This window comes from Lolium perenne, chromosome 6 (assembly GCF_019359855.2).
Source record: "Lolium perenne isolate Kyuss_39 chromosome 6, Kyuss_2.0, whole genome shotgun sequence".
Classification (NCBI taxonomy): Eukaryota; Viridiplantae; Streptophyta; class Magnoliopsida; order Poales; family Poaceae; genus Lolium; species Lolium perenne.
The window spans coordinates 237,634,403-237,649,741 of NC_067249.2; the positions used below are offsets into that span (position 1 = coordinate 237,634,403).

Genomic DNA, 15,339 nt, shown 5'->3' on the forward strand with positions numbered 1-15,339 from the left:
AATAAACTGCTATGTGATACTTACCTACAGAAAAACTTATTTTAGAAATTCCTATACTAATCCTAGAACATAGTACGTTTTTCGTGTTTAAATATGTGATAATCCTCTTCGTATGTTTTTTGTCCTCTTTTTTACTGTGCTTTTCCTTTTCACTATTTGCACAAATATTATTTTTGGGTGGATTAATTGTTAGTATGTTTCCTTTGGTTTGTTGCATCATTTTCAAGGTAGTGGTCCAAAGCTGAGAATAATAAGGAATTGATTTTGAGGATTTTGGTCCACAAGAGTATTTTGGCACAGTTTTGGCATGTCAACATTAACACACATTACTGAAATTGAAAGCTTCCTTAGAACCTTAGATCATAATTTCAATAGGCTTGTCTAACTATTTGTAGTTTATAATCTAATTATAGTCAACCCTGATTTGTGTTCAGATCGATGTGGAAGGAATATCTAATGACCAGGAGGTCAAATCTCTCTCTGTCTATACAACATATCATGTTCCTCAAATTTAATAATACTTCTCTTTCCGCAGATCTCACACATTTGAAGGAGGTGTGGTTATCTTCTTGTAGAATTACAGATCTGGGTGTTTCTTACCTCGTAAACAATGTTTGTAACATGCCTCTTTCTCCGTTAGATATTGACGCTTTTATTTTGAGGAGCTTGAATGATTTAAGGATCAGTCGTGCATTTTGGTATTTTATGGTCTACTAATGATCTCTGCGTAACAATTTGACATATGTTTGATCCAAAGCTCCTCATGGTTTATATTTATCATTTGTTATATGTAGGTTTGTCCAAGCGCGTACATTCAGATCAATCTGCACATTCTCATGGTCTACTCATGATCTCTATGTAATTGTGACATATATTTGGTCCAAAGCTTCTCATGGTTTATATTTTGAGGTGCTTGCAGATGCACATTGATCTAAATCAAGAAGTAACTATTCATGGGTGAAGGGTGGGAGTGATAAGATGGTAGGTATCGTTTCTTCGAAGTTGCCTTAAATTACAGGGATTAAATCACGTGGTTAATAGTTATATATATATGAATGACATACCATGTTTTATCCTTGATATAGATTTGTTAGCTTTTGATATGGGGATTGTTTTTAACCAAATCTTAAAACTAGAGAGCTGACAAAAAGTATCTCATTTTTACCTCAATTGAAGAAATGCAACTGTTTTAATTTGTATGAACTGACAGTGATTGTATTTATTTCGTATTTCTTATGACCCCTTTCTCTATATTCTAATTTAGGATGGAATTTGGACTTTTTTTTTCTGCAATGCCATTTATTTTCTCCTATTTCTCTTACCTTCACTTTCAGTTTTCTATTCTATTCTTACCTTCACCAGGTCTTACCAGCTAATTAGCTCATCTAAGATATTGGTCAAGTAAATGGGAGGATGCTAAAGAAAAAATTATTTTCTGGCCAATTTGTTAAAGGTTGCTTACTAGCAGCAATGGAAAATTTACATAGTGCCACGCTAAAACCCTCGCTTCAATCCAATAGAAAGAGTTCTTTAAGCATCTGCAGATTTCGAATTACATTTATCCTTAACGAACTCATGAAGCAGTATGGTGCCTCTAAAAGTCTGGGAAAAAATTGGATTTAATTTCCAAATCTTGAGATGCTTAGATTTTCTAGCATACATGAATCGATTTGAACAAAAATGGCATATCTGAATCACATAGTTTTCATCTGGCTTATTGTGTGGTGATAGATTGAGATTTTATCGATCAAATCATCACTTATCTTTACTGTCATGTTTCTCATTTCCTGCCGATCCTCGGATATGACATCTTTTCTATTTTTTATTCCTAAATTTAGGTTGCTGTGATGATAATTAGGTAGGCATTTGCCTCTTTTCTTTCTTTTAGTAAATTGTCTCATCGCCTCTTAGTGAGTGTTCAAAATAAATGATTCTGGATGAAATTTAGTGTCATGCTAGGTACAAGGTATTATTTTTTTGCATAAATAGCAGAATGGTTTGGTTCTGAAATAATTAAGATTCATTTAGCTGCAGTGATGCAAGAGGGTTCTTGTCTTCTTTAAGTATAAAGAAGTAAAAAAATCTGTAGATTCTTTTCTTGGACATGTTAGACTTAGTTTAATATCCGACTCAAAAAAGCTGTTACATGAAATTTTGAAACTGAAATAGGAGTACCTAAGGTTTTGCGTTATCCTATGGTTGTATGTAGTGGCAAGAGAAACAAGGTAAAACAATGGTGAATTCACAAGATTGGTAGATGAATTATCCTCTTCTACTATCACTTAACTGATTGTTTGAAGGCCAAGAATCAGAAAAAAGTGCTCACAATGGAAAAGGCGCAAAAGTGGAAACCACCAGGTGCAGGTATATTCTGAAGATAAACATCGATGGCGCTTTCAGTTAGTCATCAAAATCCGGAAGTTGGGGCTTCACCATCCAGAATGACCAGGGTGCATTACTGGCAACAGGGGCAGGCTATCTGGAACATGTTGCTAACCCGCCACATCCAGAAGCTCTAGCTTTATAGCAAGCGCCTACCATTGTCACTCAAATGGGCCGCCAAACTGTAATGTTTGAGATAGACTCCATGATTCTGAAGCAAGCCATTCCAAGCGAGGAGTATGATCTCTCTAAATTAGGTGCTCTGTTTAGAAAGATAAATTTTCAAATGAGAGTTAGTCTAAATGTTTTGCAGACTTTAGTTGTGCATGGAGGCTTTATGGGGAGTGGCCGTATAGAGACTTGGCTCAGCCAATTCTCTGAATTTGTATCAGACATAGTTGCTGGCGATATGCCCAGCGCGATGTAGTAATGGAATGGACCAGTGTTCTTTTAAAAAAATGTGTCTCAGCGATTACTGAGTCGTGGAATTTACCTACTCATGATTTCGTGTTTGGTTCTGCTGCACAGAAGATGCATTTTCATCTGTCTTAAGTTTGGGTAAGTTGTGGCTGCCTTATCTTTGCCCAGCGTTTGTTTTTCTCCAGGATATTGTCCCTCTAATGAAAAAGATAGTACCATTTTTTTGTTCAACAATGTTAAATCTGGTATTACCTTCTGTTTTTGTTTAACAATATCCTAAAATGCATAGCTCCCCAAGATAGTGCTTTTGTTCAACAATATCCTAAATAGGCATAGCTCCCTAAAACAAGTGCAAGATGAAGAGCGGCTATCTATAAAATGATTCGCCCGTTGAACCACCACATGGAGATGCCAATGGTGTGTTGATTGTGTGAATCCTTTGTTCTAATAAAAGAACTTGCCTCCCGCCGGTGAGACTACAACCAAACAAAATTTTAGCAACGATTTACAAAACAATTAGTCAGGAAAGTGAGTCTAAGCTGCTTTGAACCAAATTTTTGCTGTTATGCGAAATATATTTCCCTATTTTCAACACATGATTTCTCATTATGAGTTTATATACGCCATGGCCTCAAATACTAATGAGATATTCATATTTGTTTGTCACATTTTGGTTTTCATCTGATTCTTATTCTACTAACCTCTTAAGATCAAATGAAATGTATTATCATATTGACCGTTATTTTTATCGTCCTTATATAAAATGAACATGGGCGTGACCTCCATGGGACCGTGCGCCAAGGCCACAGACTCCATCGCCAGGTAGCTGCTGCTTCCCCGAAGCTGTCCCTCACTAGGACAGCGGCCCTGGCCCCGTTGGCTGGCCAGACGCATCGCCGCTCGACGACCAGATGTTTGGCAGCCTGTCTGGGATGTACAGGGGCGTCATCTCTTGGGAACCTCCCCAACGTTACTCACACAACGATGACCATGCCACCCATGTACTGCATCTTGGCCAGCAACGGCGCAGCCGAAGGAATGGTTTCTTCCTCCACTCTGCGCTCGAACGGAGCAAGAGTTTTCCTTTTTTTTTTGAATTTCAGTGGCGAGCTCTAATTTTGCTAATCTTTCTCCTCAGACTATTATTTCCTTCTCCTCTCCTTTTTATCATTGTACTTGAATATTCAAATGTAGCTTTTTTAGGGTGAAAATCGGGCTTCATTTATTTATAATAAAAATATTCAGATGTACTCCCTTCAGTCGGATTTAATCGACGCGGATAAAGAGCTGCATGCATGTAATTAGCAGAGTGGGTGCATCAATTAATTACGTCTGGAGGTAGTAGTTGGATCGTTGCAAAAAGAAAAGTGGCTTGCAGAGCTACAGATACTGCTACATTAAAGCTTGAATTCGCTCAGATAAATGGGTGGTTCAACCCATTCGTGCAACCTTATGATTAAACCAATCGATAAAATAGCTCAATATGCCGTTTTTTAATCGACATACAAAATGAGATGTTGTATTTGGTGCTTCTGCCTTTTCTCCTACCGTATTTTTCCTCCAAGGTGTATTTTTTAACCGAGAAAAATCTATTGTTCTTATACAAAGTGTGCATCGACATGAACTTCACGGGATCGTGCGCCAAGGCGCACATCTAAATCTAGTATAAATAGTTACACCCCCTTTGTTGTAGAAAAACAACGAAGTATCAGCCTTAGATGCAGAAAAACCAAGATCCTGAAGCTTAGAACTGAGACGAGCATACCATGCACGAGGAGCTTGTTTGAGACCATAAAGAGCTTTATCAAGCTTGCAGATGTGTCCCTTCCGAGAGGGATCAAAATAACCAGGAGGTTGCCGCATATACACCTCTTCTTCCAGAACACCATGCAAAAACGCGTTCTTCACATCAAGTTGCCTGAGCTTCCAATTCCGAGACACTGACAATGACAGAATTGATCTAATAGTAGTAGACTTGACCACAGGACTACATGTGTCCTCATAGTCTATACCATATTGCTGCTTAAATCCCTTAGCAACAAGCCTGGCTTTGTAGCGATCAACCATACCTTCAGCCTTACGCTTCACCTTATAGACCCACTTACAGTCAATAATATCGCGCCCACGATCAGCAAGAACAAGATGCCAGGTATGATTGCGAGCGAGAGAAGAAAATTCTTCATCCATGGCAGCCTTCCAACGAGGATCATCCAAAGCTTCCTGGAGATTTGAAGGCTCACCAGTACTACAAAAATTAGCAAAGCGAATTCTATCATACCGAATACGCCCATCTGTAATGATCTTGGGTTGAACAATGCCGTGTTGAAGTCGTGTACGCGGGCGAGTTTCCATAGGCTGACTCACAACAGGTACCAATGCAGAAGATCCAGGACTATCTGATGCAGCAGAATCCATCACAGAAGATCCCGAAACAGACTGGGCAGAAGCCTCAGCCACAGAAGATCCTTGGCCCGGCGAAGATTCACCTGCAGCGGCAGAGGACGTCACAGTCGCGGACCCAGGTTGTCGCGCGGGAGTGGAGGACGACGTGCCACGCGCCGCGCCAGGAGAGGAGGAGCGCGAATCTCGGCCACCTGGAGTACCTGCACCTGCCCCTGCCGGCGGTGCATGATCCGAGGTAGATCGCATGGACGATCCCGAGGCAGATTCGTCCGATCTGTCCCCTGTATTCCCGCCCAGATCACTGGGGTCCAAAAAATCATCGGTTTCCTGCATAAATGACTCAGCAGCTGGGTAATTAGCAGGATTAGCATCATCGTTAGCCAAAATATCAATATCCCCAAACATAGGACGAATATGAGATGGCAGAACACTAAGTTCGGAACGCAATTGAGCACCAGCATTTGGATTTAGAGTAGAAAAAGGAAACACCGACTCATCAAACACAACATCTCGTGAGATATAGATACGACCAGTGGCAATGTCAAGACAACGATAGCCTTTATGCTGACCACTATAGCCAAGAAACGCACATTGCTTAGAACGGAATTGCAATTTGCGACAATTATAGGGGCGAAGATTTGGCCAACAAGCACACCCGAAAATGCGTAGAAAGGAATAGTCACCCTTATTCTTGAACAAGCGCTCAACAGGGGTTTGATTTCCAATGACTTTACTAGGAAGGCGATTTATCAAAAACACCGCCATTTGGAAGGCCTCATCCCAATATTTGAGAGGCATAGATGCATGGGCTAAGAGAGATAGACCAACCTCGACAATATGCCGATGCTTACGCTCAGCAGATCCATTCTTTTGATGTGCATGAGGACATGAAACATGGTGCGAGATGCCAGCCCGCTGAAAGAAAGAATTGAGTTTTTGATACTCTCCTCCCCAATCAGTTTGAACAGCTAGAATTTTGCGATCAAACAGATGTTCAACATGATTTTGGAAGTCATGAAAACGCTGAAACACATCAGATTTGTTTTTGAGCATATATATCCAAGTGAACTTGCTAAAATCATCAATAAAACTGACATAATATTTATTTCTTCCAACAGAGGCACTGGCAGGACCCCATACATCAGAAAACACAAGTTCTAAGGGAGCAAACGACTCACTAGATGACTTTGGATAAGGTAATTGATGGCTCTTGGCCTTTTGACAAGCGTCACAGACTGACTCTTTATTGGATGCACTAAAGGGAATATCATTATCTCTAAGAATTTGCTGAACAATCGGTAAAGAAGGATGTCCTAGACGCCTATGCCAGTGTGATGACGACTGAACACCAAGGGCTTGTTGTCTTGACGACCATGAAGAAGCCGGCAGAGGATAGAGGCCACCCACGCTCCTACCTTGAAGGAGAATTTTCTTTGTGTCCTGATCCTTGATAGAGAAAAAAACAGGCCAATGTTCAATAAAAGCATGATTATCAGATGCAAGTTTATGGGTGGAAAGAAGGCTTTTAGTGGCAGCAGGGACATGAAGAATATTTTTGAGCTGAAAACTATGATTGGGGGTATGATATAAAGATTGACCAATGTGATGTATATCCATACCTTTACCATTTGGACCATGGATTTGTTCTTGACCATTATAGCGCTCTCTGGTGGTCAGCTTATCCAACTCTCCAGTAATATGATCAGTAGCGCCAGAGTCAATGTACCACGTCGGATCAGCTCCATGAGTCCCTGTTGCTGAATTCGCTGACCTCTCAGGGCCTTGATAGCCTTTATTAAACCTCTTCCAGCAGCGATAAGCAGGGTGCCCCTCCTTGTCACAAATCTGACACGTTACAGAGGGTCCCTGTCGGTCATTAGAGCGGCCTCCACCTTGGCGCTGCTGGTAGCCACCTTGATAGCCACCGCCGCCGTAGTTGCCTCCACCGCCTTGACCATTGTAGCCATAATTCTGATTGCCGCCATTGTACTGTCCACGGCCACCAGGGTTTCCTCGTCCACCACCAGCGTTTCTTCCTCCCCTATTGCGGCCTCCATAGTTACCGCGGGATGCAGCGTTGGCAGACAGTTCACTACCATCGCTGTTACCAGGTTGCTGGTCATCAAGACGGGACTCATACGCAAGAAATTGCGAATACAAATCACCAAGGCTCACAGACTGAGCCCTAATCAATGCGGTAATCGCTGCAACGAAGCCGTTGTATTGATCATCTAGGCTGGCCAGAACATATGAAGCAATATCATCATCATCCTGAGGCTTTCCAGCAGTCGACATCTCATCGGCCAGAGATTTGATGCGATCAAAATAGGTTGCGCCAGAGGCAAAGTTCTCCCTCTTGGTCTTGTTGATCTGGGTTCGAAGATGCACAATCCGCGCCTTCGACTGCGACGAAAACATCTCCGTCACTTTGTCCAGACAGCCGCGAACGTAGTCAGACCGATGAGCTGTGTAAGAATCTCCCTTGTCATGTTCCGCAAGAGATAGGAAAGCACAGTTTGATCTTGAGCGATCCACCGTGCATAATCTGGATTGAGGACTGAGATTTCCTTCCCGTCCTTATCCGTGGCCTTGATCATCTTCTCAGGTTCCTTCGCCGATCCGTCCAGGTACTCCATCAGCATAGCACCACGGATATCCGGCAGCACCATAGAGTGCCAGATGAGGTAGTTTTCCCTCATGAGTTTCTCTGAGACAACACCGTTCAGAGAACCGCCGGTGCCGGCCGCCGACGAGGAAGAAGACGAGAAGCTCATGGCGATTTTCAGATGCGATCTAGGAAGACTAGCTCTGATACCATGTAAAAGTATATGTGTGCGGTGTTGCCCTAAACCGGATCACCAGGTGTGTATTTATATTGGACAGATTACATGATGCCTTGTAGAACAAGGACTTGTACAGATTACAGGAGATCGTATACAACTCAACTACAACAACTATATATACCGTTTAACACGGCAGGGTCCATCCAACAAGGTCACTGCGCGGAGCGTGCAGACGCGTCGTCATCCTCCTATGTGTGGATGTGCTCGATGGTCAAGTCATGAGGGAGATCTTCCGTGGTAGCTTAATGCTAAGTATGTACAATTTCCTTTGATGCTGGTATTTTATTCGGTCTCTCTTAGGTTGCTCTGCTTCTTGTTCGTCTTTCTTCTCTGGCTAACAAGGATCGGATCTTTGCAGCGAGTCAGCGAACGTCGATTCGTTCCCGGTGAAGCCCGCAGGCGCATCAGCACCTGCAAATCCAGATGCACCAGCCACCGCAGGAGGAGGATGGAGGTGGTGAGAAGGAGCTGCAGGTGGCGGAGCACCAGAGCATGTGCTGGCCCAAGCGGAGCTACAGCAAGGACCTCAACACCAAGGCGGACGGCAGGGGCGGCGGATCCGGATGCCAGCGCTCTGGGCGTTCTGGATCTTCTAGCGAGCTCGCGAGCTCGGCCGCAAGTCCGATGGCGAGACCGTCCCATGGCAGTTGCAGCTGCTGCAGCCAGCCATTGTCGCCGCCACGGGGACGGGCATCATCCCGGCGTGCCCGCTCTCATCCGTAACGCCCTCGCTGCCGTCGCCCACCTCTGCGTTGGCGGAGTGGCCGGCTGGCCGCACCACCACCACCAGGTGTGGGGGGCGCCGCTGCGGTCCGCAGGCTTCTCGCACTCTGGGTTCATGAACGCGTCAGGGCCCGACACTAACGGCGGGGTTATCAGCGGGATCGTGCAGCAGATGGCAGTGTCCGCCGGGTCGTGCCTATGTTCGCTAGCCACGCCGCGGCCAGGCTGGGACTGAAACTCGAGTTGTCGCAGGAAGGCCACATTGGCGTGCCCGCCGGGCAGTTGCTCGGCGGTTGGGAGCGCCGGCGCACATGGTTCGTCTAACTCCGATAGTCCGTTGTTGCCCCTGCATCTACTGTTGGTTTGTCTGCTCTTTCTGCTTGGTCGCCCTTTGTTCTATGATTTTCGACTGCTGATGATGATGATACGAGGTGCGCAATTTGGCTTGGTAAACGGCCGATCAAACCTGCTGATAGTAATGCCTCCCCTTTTCCCCTCTGTTTTTCCTTTCGTCCGATTGTTCATCCGTTCGATTATCGTATTATATGTAGCTGCAACCATCTGATGAACTAAAGTTGTACTGCAGGTTGTTCACGAGTGGCCTGGTTTGCCATAATGTATCAAGTTTGGTCCATCTAACCTGAAATCGATTTGGAATTTGCTGGCAGAACATGATAAATCAGGTACTTAAGGAATAAGGATGAATTTATTCCAGCTGTTGAGGAAGATTACAGTATCAGGTTGGCCTTCAATTTGAACTTGAAAGTACCCAAATCTCTGGGAAACAATAAATATCTTGCATACAGTAAAAGCAGATGTTTCCTTTATCACTAATGCATCTACATTTTGTAGCTTCTGTCAAATGCCTGCATGTGTTAATTTGTTTTTCTATATGGTCGTTTAGTCCAACCCAATGGCTTCCATTCATTAAGTCTAGCATCAGTACACATCTTTTTTTACTTCTATATATTTCCTTAATACTGTGGTGCCCAGGAACCTTATATACGTTGCTTGCTTATATCTCTGAACTGGTTCAAGTATATTCAGAAAAAGAGACCATCTTCTTTTGTATAGCGTTCTTATATATATCCCTTAATATTGCACACTCCTTATTTTGAAAGAAAGACTTCACTTTCTTCCTTTTTTAAGTGGCGTTTTGTGAAACATATGTCAAATAGAGCATCATTCTATTAATGCATTTCTGGGGTCTTAGGTATATACTAGGGATTATCAGTTGGAAACTAATTTTATTATATTCCTTTCAAGATATGTTGTCCTAACCATTCTTTAACTTAGCTAAGAATTTTCCAGAAAAGTACACCAATCAAATATAAATGCACCTGCCTACAAGACATTTCTAAGACCGGTGTATGCTTCCAAGTACTTTAGACGAGCAGTTTAGTACTAAAAAACTACCAGTTATTTACAGATAAAAAATGTGTCGTCGGTTACTTGTGCTATTGGTTTAAGGTGTCCCTGTTTTCTACATATATGTTTTAGTTTTAGAAAGGCAGTGTCGATTATGGTCTTTTATTTTCTAGGTGGTATTGAATAAAAAAACTGAAATAGGTGTAAATATTTGAAAGTGATTGTAACAGGAAAATTCCACTGTATGGAAAAGGGATTAACATGGATGCATATTATTTAGTTATTTTCTCTAATACATCTTTGTGGCTTTCCTGCATTTATTTGGAGCTGATTTTGTTCCAACCTGTAGCTAGATTTACACATGCTACCATACTGTAATCATACCATAAAGTATACAAGACTTTATTTATTTTCCCAATCCCAAATATTTTTTCTGGGCCTGAATGCAGCTGGAGAAATTGCAAGGAAGAAAGAAAAAGTGTAGACCCTCCCACAGAGTAAGCAGGAATGGAAATCAGTGAAAAGGCAAAGAGGTGGAGTTGAGCTGCAATGATCACATACCCTACACTTGCTGGATGATCACCAGAGAAAGATGATTCTCTGTAAATTCCACGCATGTAGTTTTTGTACTTAACAAAAACATTATTTTTTGGAAAAATTCCAATGCTTATTAGATTCCCACTATCTGTTATTGTTAATCTTTCTTAGTACTATGATGAACTTGAACAGTTGGTGAAATGTGTACCATGGGTGGTTGAGGTTGTTTTTAATCCAAGGTTGTCACTTGTGTGCCAATTTTGATACATAGAAATCTTTGAACCCCAACTGTAACCACAAAGTTAGCTACTAAGTTGTGTACTCCAAATTCACGCCAATCATTTATCTTGAGAGTTGAGATCTGGTTAATTGGTTTGTTAATACACATTGTATGTTATCTCGTGTTATTTGTTCCTCTGTAGGGCTTCTCCCAAAATATTTTCATTCGCTAATGATTCCAGAACCTCTAGAAAGTACATATATGAGATGTGTGTCCAAATCATTGACTTCAGTAATTAGATGATACACCTGGTTTTTTTAATGCACCATCATATTATGGCCAAGTATCAACCTTGTACAAGACGACATCAAACAATGTTAATGCTTATTTGAACATTTTTTCCCATAACAAATGGTTATTTTGGCAATATTAAGGAAGCCACTAGCAGATATGGTTGATTTTTCCTTAAAGAAAATGTGCCAGCTGCTATAAATTGGTACTTAGCACTCAGTATGATATTAACTTAATGGTTTCTTAGGGAGATACTTAAACATGTAGATTACCCCAAGATTGCAGCAGATTGTTTGTAAATTTTCAGATATCATGATTCTGTATACACTTCATTTTTTCTATTACTCACCCAAGTTTGCAGCATAGCCTGCAACTATTATTGCGTACATCTTTTTCTTGACATACATATGAATCATTCCAAATCAATATCCGGACTATCATCACATTGTCGATATCCATTTCTTTGTGTAGGCCTCATCACGAAGCGATGGACTAGCAATCTCCAAGCTTTCATTTGGTCTCAAAAGCAATTAATTTTCGCCTTTCAAAAGATCACCATTTGAATCAGGTGATCTTTCTCATGTATTTCTTTACATTTATGTTGTACTAAATATTAGCTTGGCTCAACATCGTTTTGTTGGCCATAATCAATACTGCATAACCGCATTGTGTGATAAAATCCATTCTTGAGGTGAACTGCTTTCTGCGACAAGAAATCCGTCACCAGTAAAACACGCACCACAACATTGACCTTTTTTTAGCTTACCATTAAATCAATCTTTATTTTCTTTACATAATTAAGTCCATAGATTATGCATTTTGCCGTACTTAAGACAAAATCCAGCTCTCTGTAATAAAATTGTGTTCCCTCCTCTATAATGCATAAGCAGATCGCCTATTGTTCACCGTCAAAAAATATTATTTCTTTCGATGGCTATGCCTGTGACATGACCTGACGATAAGTGCCCAACACTAATGTTTCTAAATGATTAGCGTTGTTTAGGGCGGGGGATAAAATGGGTATATTGATTTGGCTGACCATGAGAAAGACAGTTACATTTGTGTCAACGTCTCATTAATATCAATCTAACTGACGAAACTGATAAGTTTGTATGGAAACTTACAGATTCGGGTATGTTCACAGTTAAGTCTATGTATCTTGACTATATGAATGGTCATACAAGATTTCTACGCAAATATTTATGGAAACTAAAAATTCCTTTAAAGATAAAAAATTTTATGTGGTTTCTTAACAATAAGGTTCTACTTACTAAGGACAATTTGGCCAAACGTAGGTGGACAGGATGTCAAAAGTGTTGTTTCTGTGATACAAATGAAACTGTGGATCATTTGTTCCTTGCATGCCCTTTTGCTATTATTATTTGGAGGATGATTTACTTTGCTTATAATATTCCGCCACCCACGAGTGTTAACAATATGTTTGGGAACTGGCTGTATGGAGTTCCAAAAAAAGATAAAAGTAGAATTAGGATTGGTATATCTGCTATATGCTGGACAATATGGAATACCAGAAATGATATGATTTTTAATAATAAGAAGGGTACTAACTTTTTGCAGGTTATTCATCGAGCTGTGTATTGGATACAACTATGGGCTTTCCTGTTACCGGAGGACCAGCGCAAGGATATGGATGTTGGCTGCCACAAGCTGCTGGTGGTTACTCAGGATTTCTACTACCGGGCTACTGGGTGGCGACACAGTGATAGGATAGAGTATGGCTAGCCTATTTAGATGTCTTTTGTTCATTTGGTTGATTCATGTTGCAACCATGTCGGGTTTATGACTGTACTTCTTGTGATTTTCATACATGTACTTCAGACTTCGTGTTTTTTAATAAAAAAGCCATGTGCGTCAATTGATGCAGGGGCTGGGGCGATTGCTCCTTTATCTAAAAAATGAGAAAGAAAGTGCTTGCCACCTATTTCCTTACCTTTTCAATTCTCAAAAGATGAACGAGTTCCTTTAATAACTAATAAACCAATGCTTGGACTGTATTGCATTTAGAGGCTCTTTTTAAAGCAGGGCGAGTAGAGACCTCTAACTGCTACAAATAAGAAGTTAACACTTCTAATGCATAATGTTCTGTTTAAAGTAGCATGTTCTATTCTGCAGATGGAGGAGGCCACATTTGGAGAGAATTGTTCAAGGGGAAATGAATCCTCGCTGCCGCTTAAGCAATCTGCCCGCCATACCCAGTTCATGCCGCGTCAATTGATGCTGCTTCCAATGATATTTCTAAGAGCGTGCAAGCCACCATAATAACCAATTTTGTAACAGTATTTAAGCTGCTCATAATAGTGCTAGGAGCATGCAAGCCATCATAATAGTGCATTTTAAGATGGCTGGTAATGAATATTTGTAAGTTGATCCTTTCTAAATGGTTTAAACAAAAAAATCAATTTAAGTATCGCCTTAAAATTATTACTACCATCATACTACACAGTCGGCGTGGCGTGCCGCCGCGCCCTTCCATGCTAGTAAATACAACAGGCGAATAAACAAGTTGACCACTTGCTTCAGTTTGCACCATATTTGCCTTCTAATTGTTCAGATTTTTTTTTTGAATGCACACAACAAGGCACCAGTTAGAAAGCGACATTTGTTTGCAAAAGGATGACTTTTAGTTCTTTCCATGTAAGTTAATTGTAGTTTTAATTGAAGTATATTTCCATTAATAAGCAAATTAGAATCATACTGCTATAGAGATTTCATATGGCTATTTATTTCTTTGCTATGGAATTATGTTTACATGTGGGGTAAGGAAAACTTGTGGGTCTCCATGACACTGTTTATGAGGAAATACTTTTAGATTTCAGTTGACACACATTTTTTAATATATGAATGGTTGCTCGTTTGATTTAATGTGGGCTGTAGCACCGCACGGATTTTGTGCTAGTATGTATACGATGCCAATAAAACCACCATGTTAAGCCACATAAGTTTAAAATATGTATACTACATTGATCTTATTTTTAATGGTTGAGATTTAAAGCCTGAAAGTTTTACGCAAAAACAGTCGCGTACGACCCTGTCATGGACATACACCATCATAAATGGACACGTCAGCACACATAAGACCAAAAGGAGAAAAAAACGTGTTTCAGTTTTAAAAAGAACTAGAGGATACCCCGCGCGTTGCGGCGGGTTCTTTAACAAAGAATGTGCATAGAATAAACTACCAACTATATACTATACATGTGATGGCAAATGATGTAAAGCAAAACCGACATGGAGATATATGTTCAAGTCATCTAAAGAAACTATGACCGGTAACACTAAAGTATGATGCATTTGTGGATATTACATACATGCCAAAGTAGATTTTGGCAGTCACTAAACGTTGTTCCAGAATCAAGAACCACAATAAAGCAGAGAAAAAACAATTTGACCTACTCGGCATAGCCTCAACCTGAAGCTGCCTGCAAAATCTAAAGTATTTTCAGCCTTGTGAACTTAAATAGAACAAACACGTCCTGAAGACCTCAAATGAGTTCAATAAATTGTCAACTTTAGCAAGTTCTTTTGCCTATTTCTAATTCTGCATTTCTGCTGCAGGAAATATTAGATGGATGCTATATGTAAAGAAAGCTGCTGTCATATTTGGGAAAGGAGATCGATGAAACCAAAGCTTCCTTGGGTCACTACTTGTGTGTCCTCATTTGGGCTTACCGCTGCTCCTTATATCTGCTGCAAAATAATACATTACACTGATGTGCTATACCCGAGTTACTCTCAGTTAAAAGATCCATATCAGAAGTCTGTTGAAATATTGCATGATATAGTTGACTGAATATAATTTGACATAAGAGGTAATTAATTTGGCTAGTCATTGCAGCAATACAATCTAAAGATAGAGATCAAGCTGGTAAATACTATTGTTACAAAAGAAAGAAAATATAGCCTCTCAAATTTGTAGCAATATAATCTAAAGATAGAGATCAAGCAGGCAATTTATTCAAACATCCGTCGAGACACCGCATCAGATTCATACCTTGCCTGAATAACACTTTTCAAATAAAAATACAGAGCATAGGCATTACTTGCTAAATTTACCGGAACATAAGATGGGAGTAAATACATGTCATGCTGATGCCCCTTTAAGGGCCATCCATATATTTGGCATGTACATGT

General features: G+C 40.8%; 1 pseudogene; it reads left to right on the forward strand.

Annotated features, from left to right (window-relative positions):
• The first annotated feature begins 8,319 nt into the window (after positions 1–8,319).
• On the forward strand, positions 8,320–13,577 carry LOC127305753 (uncharacterized; annotated as a pseudogene).
• Positions 13,578–15,339: the final 1,762 nt, after the last annotated feature.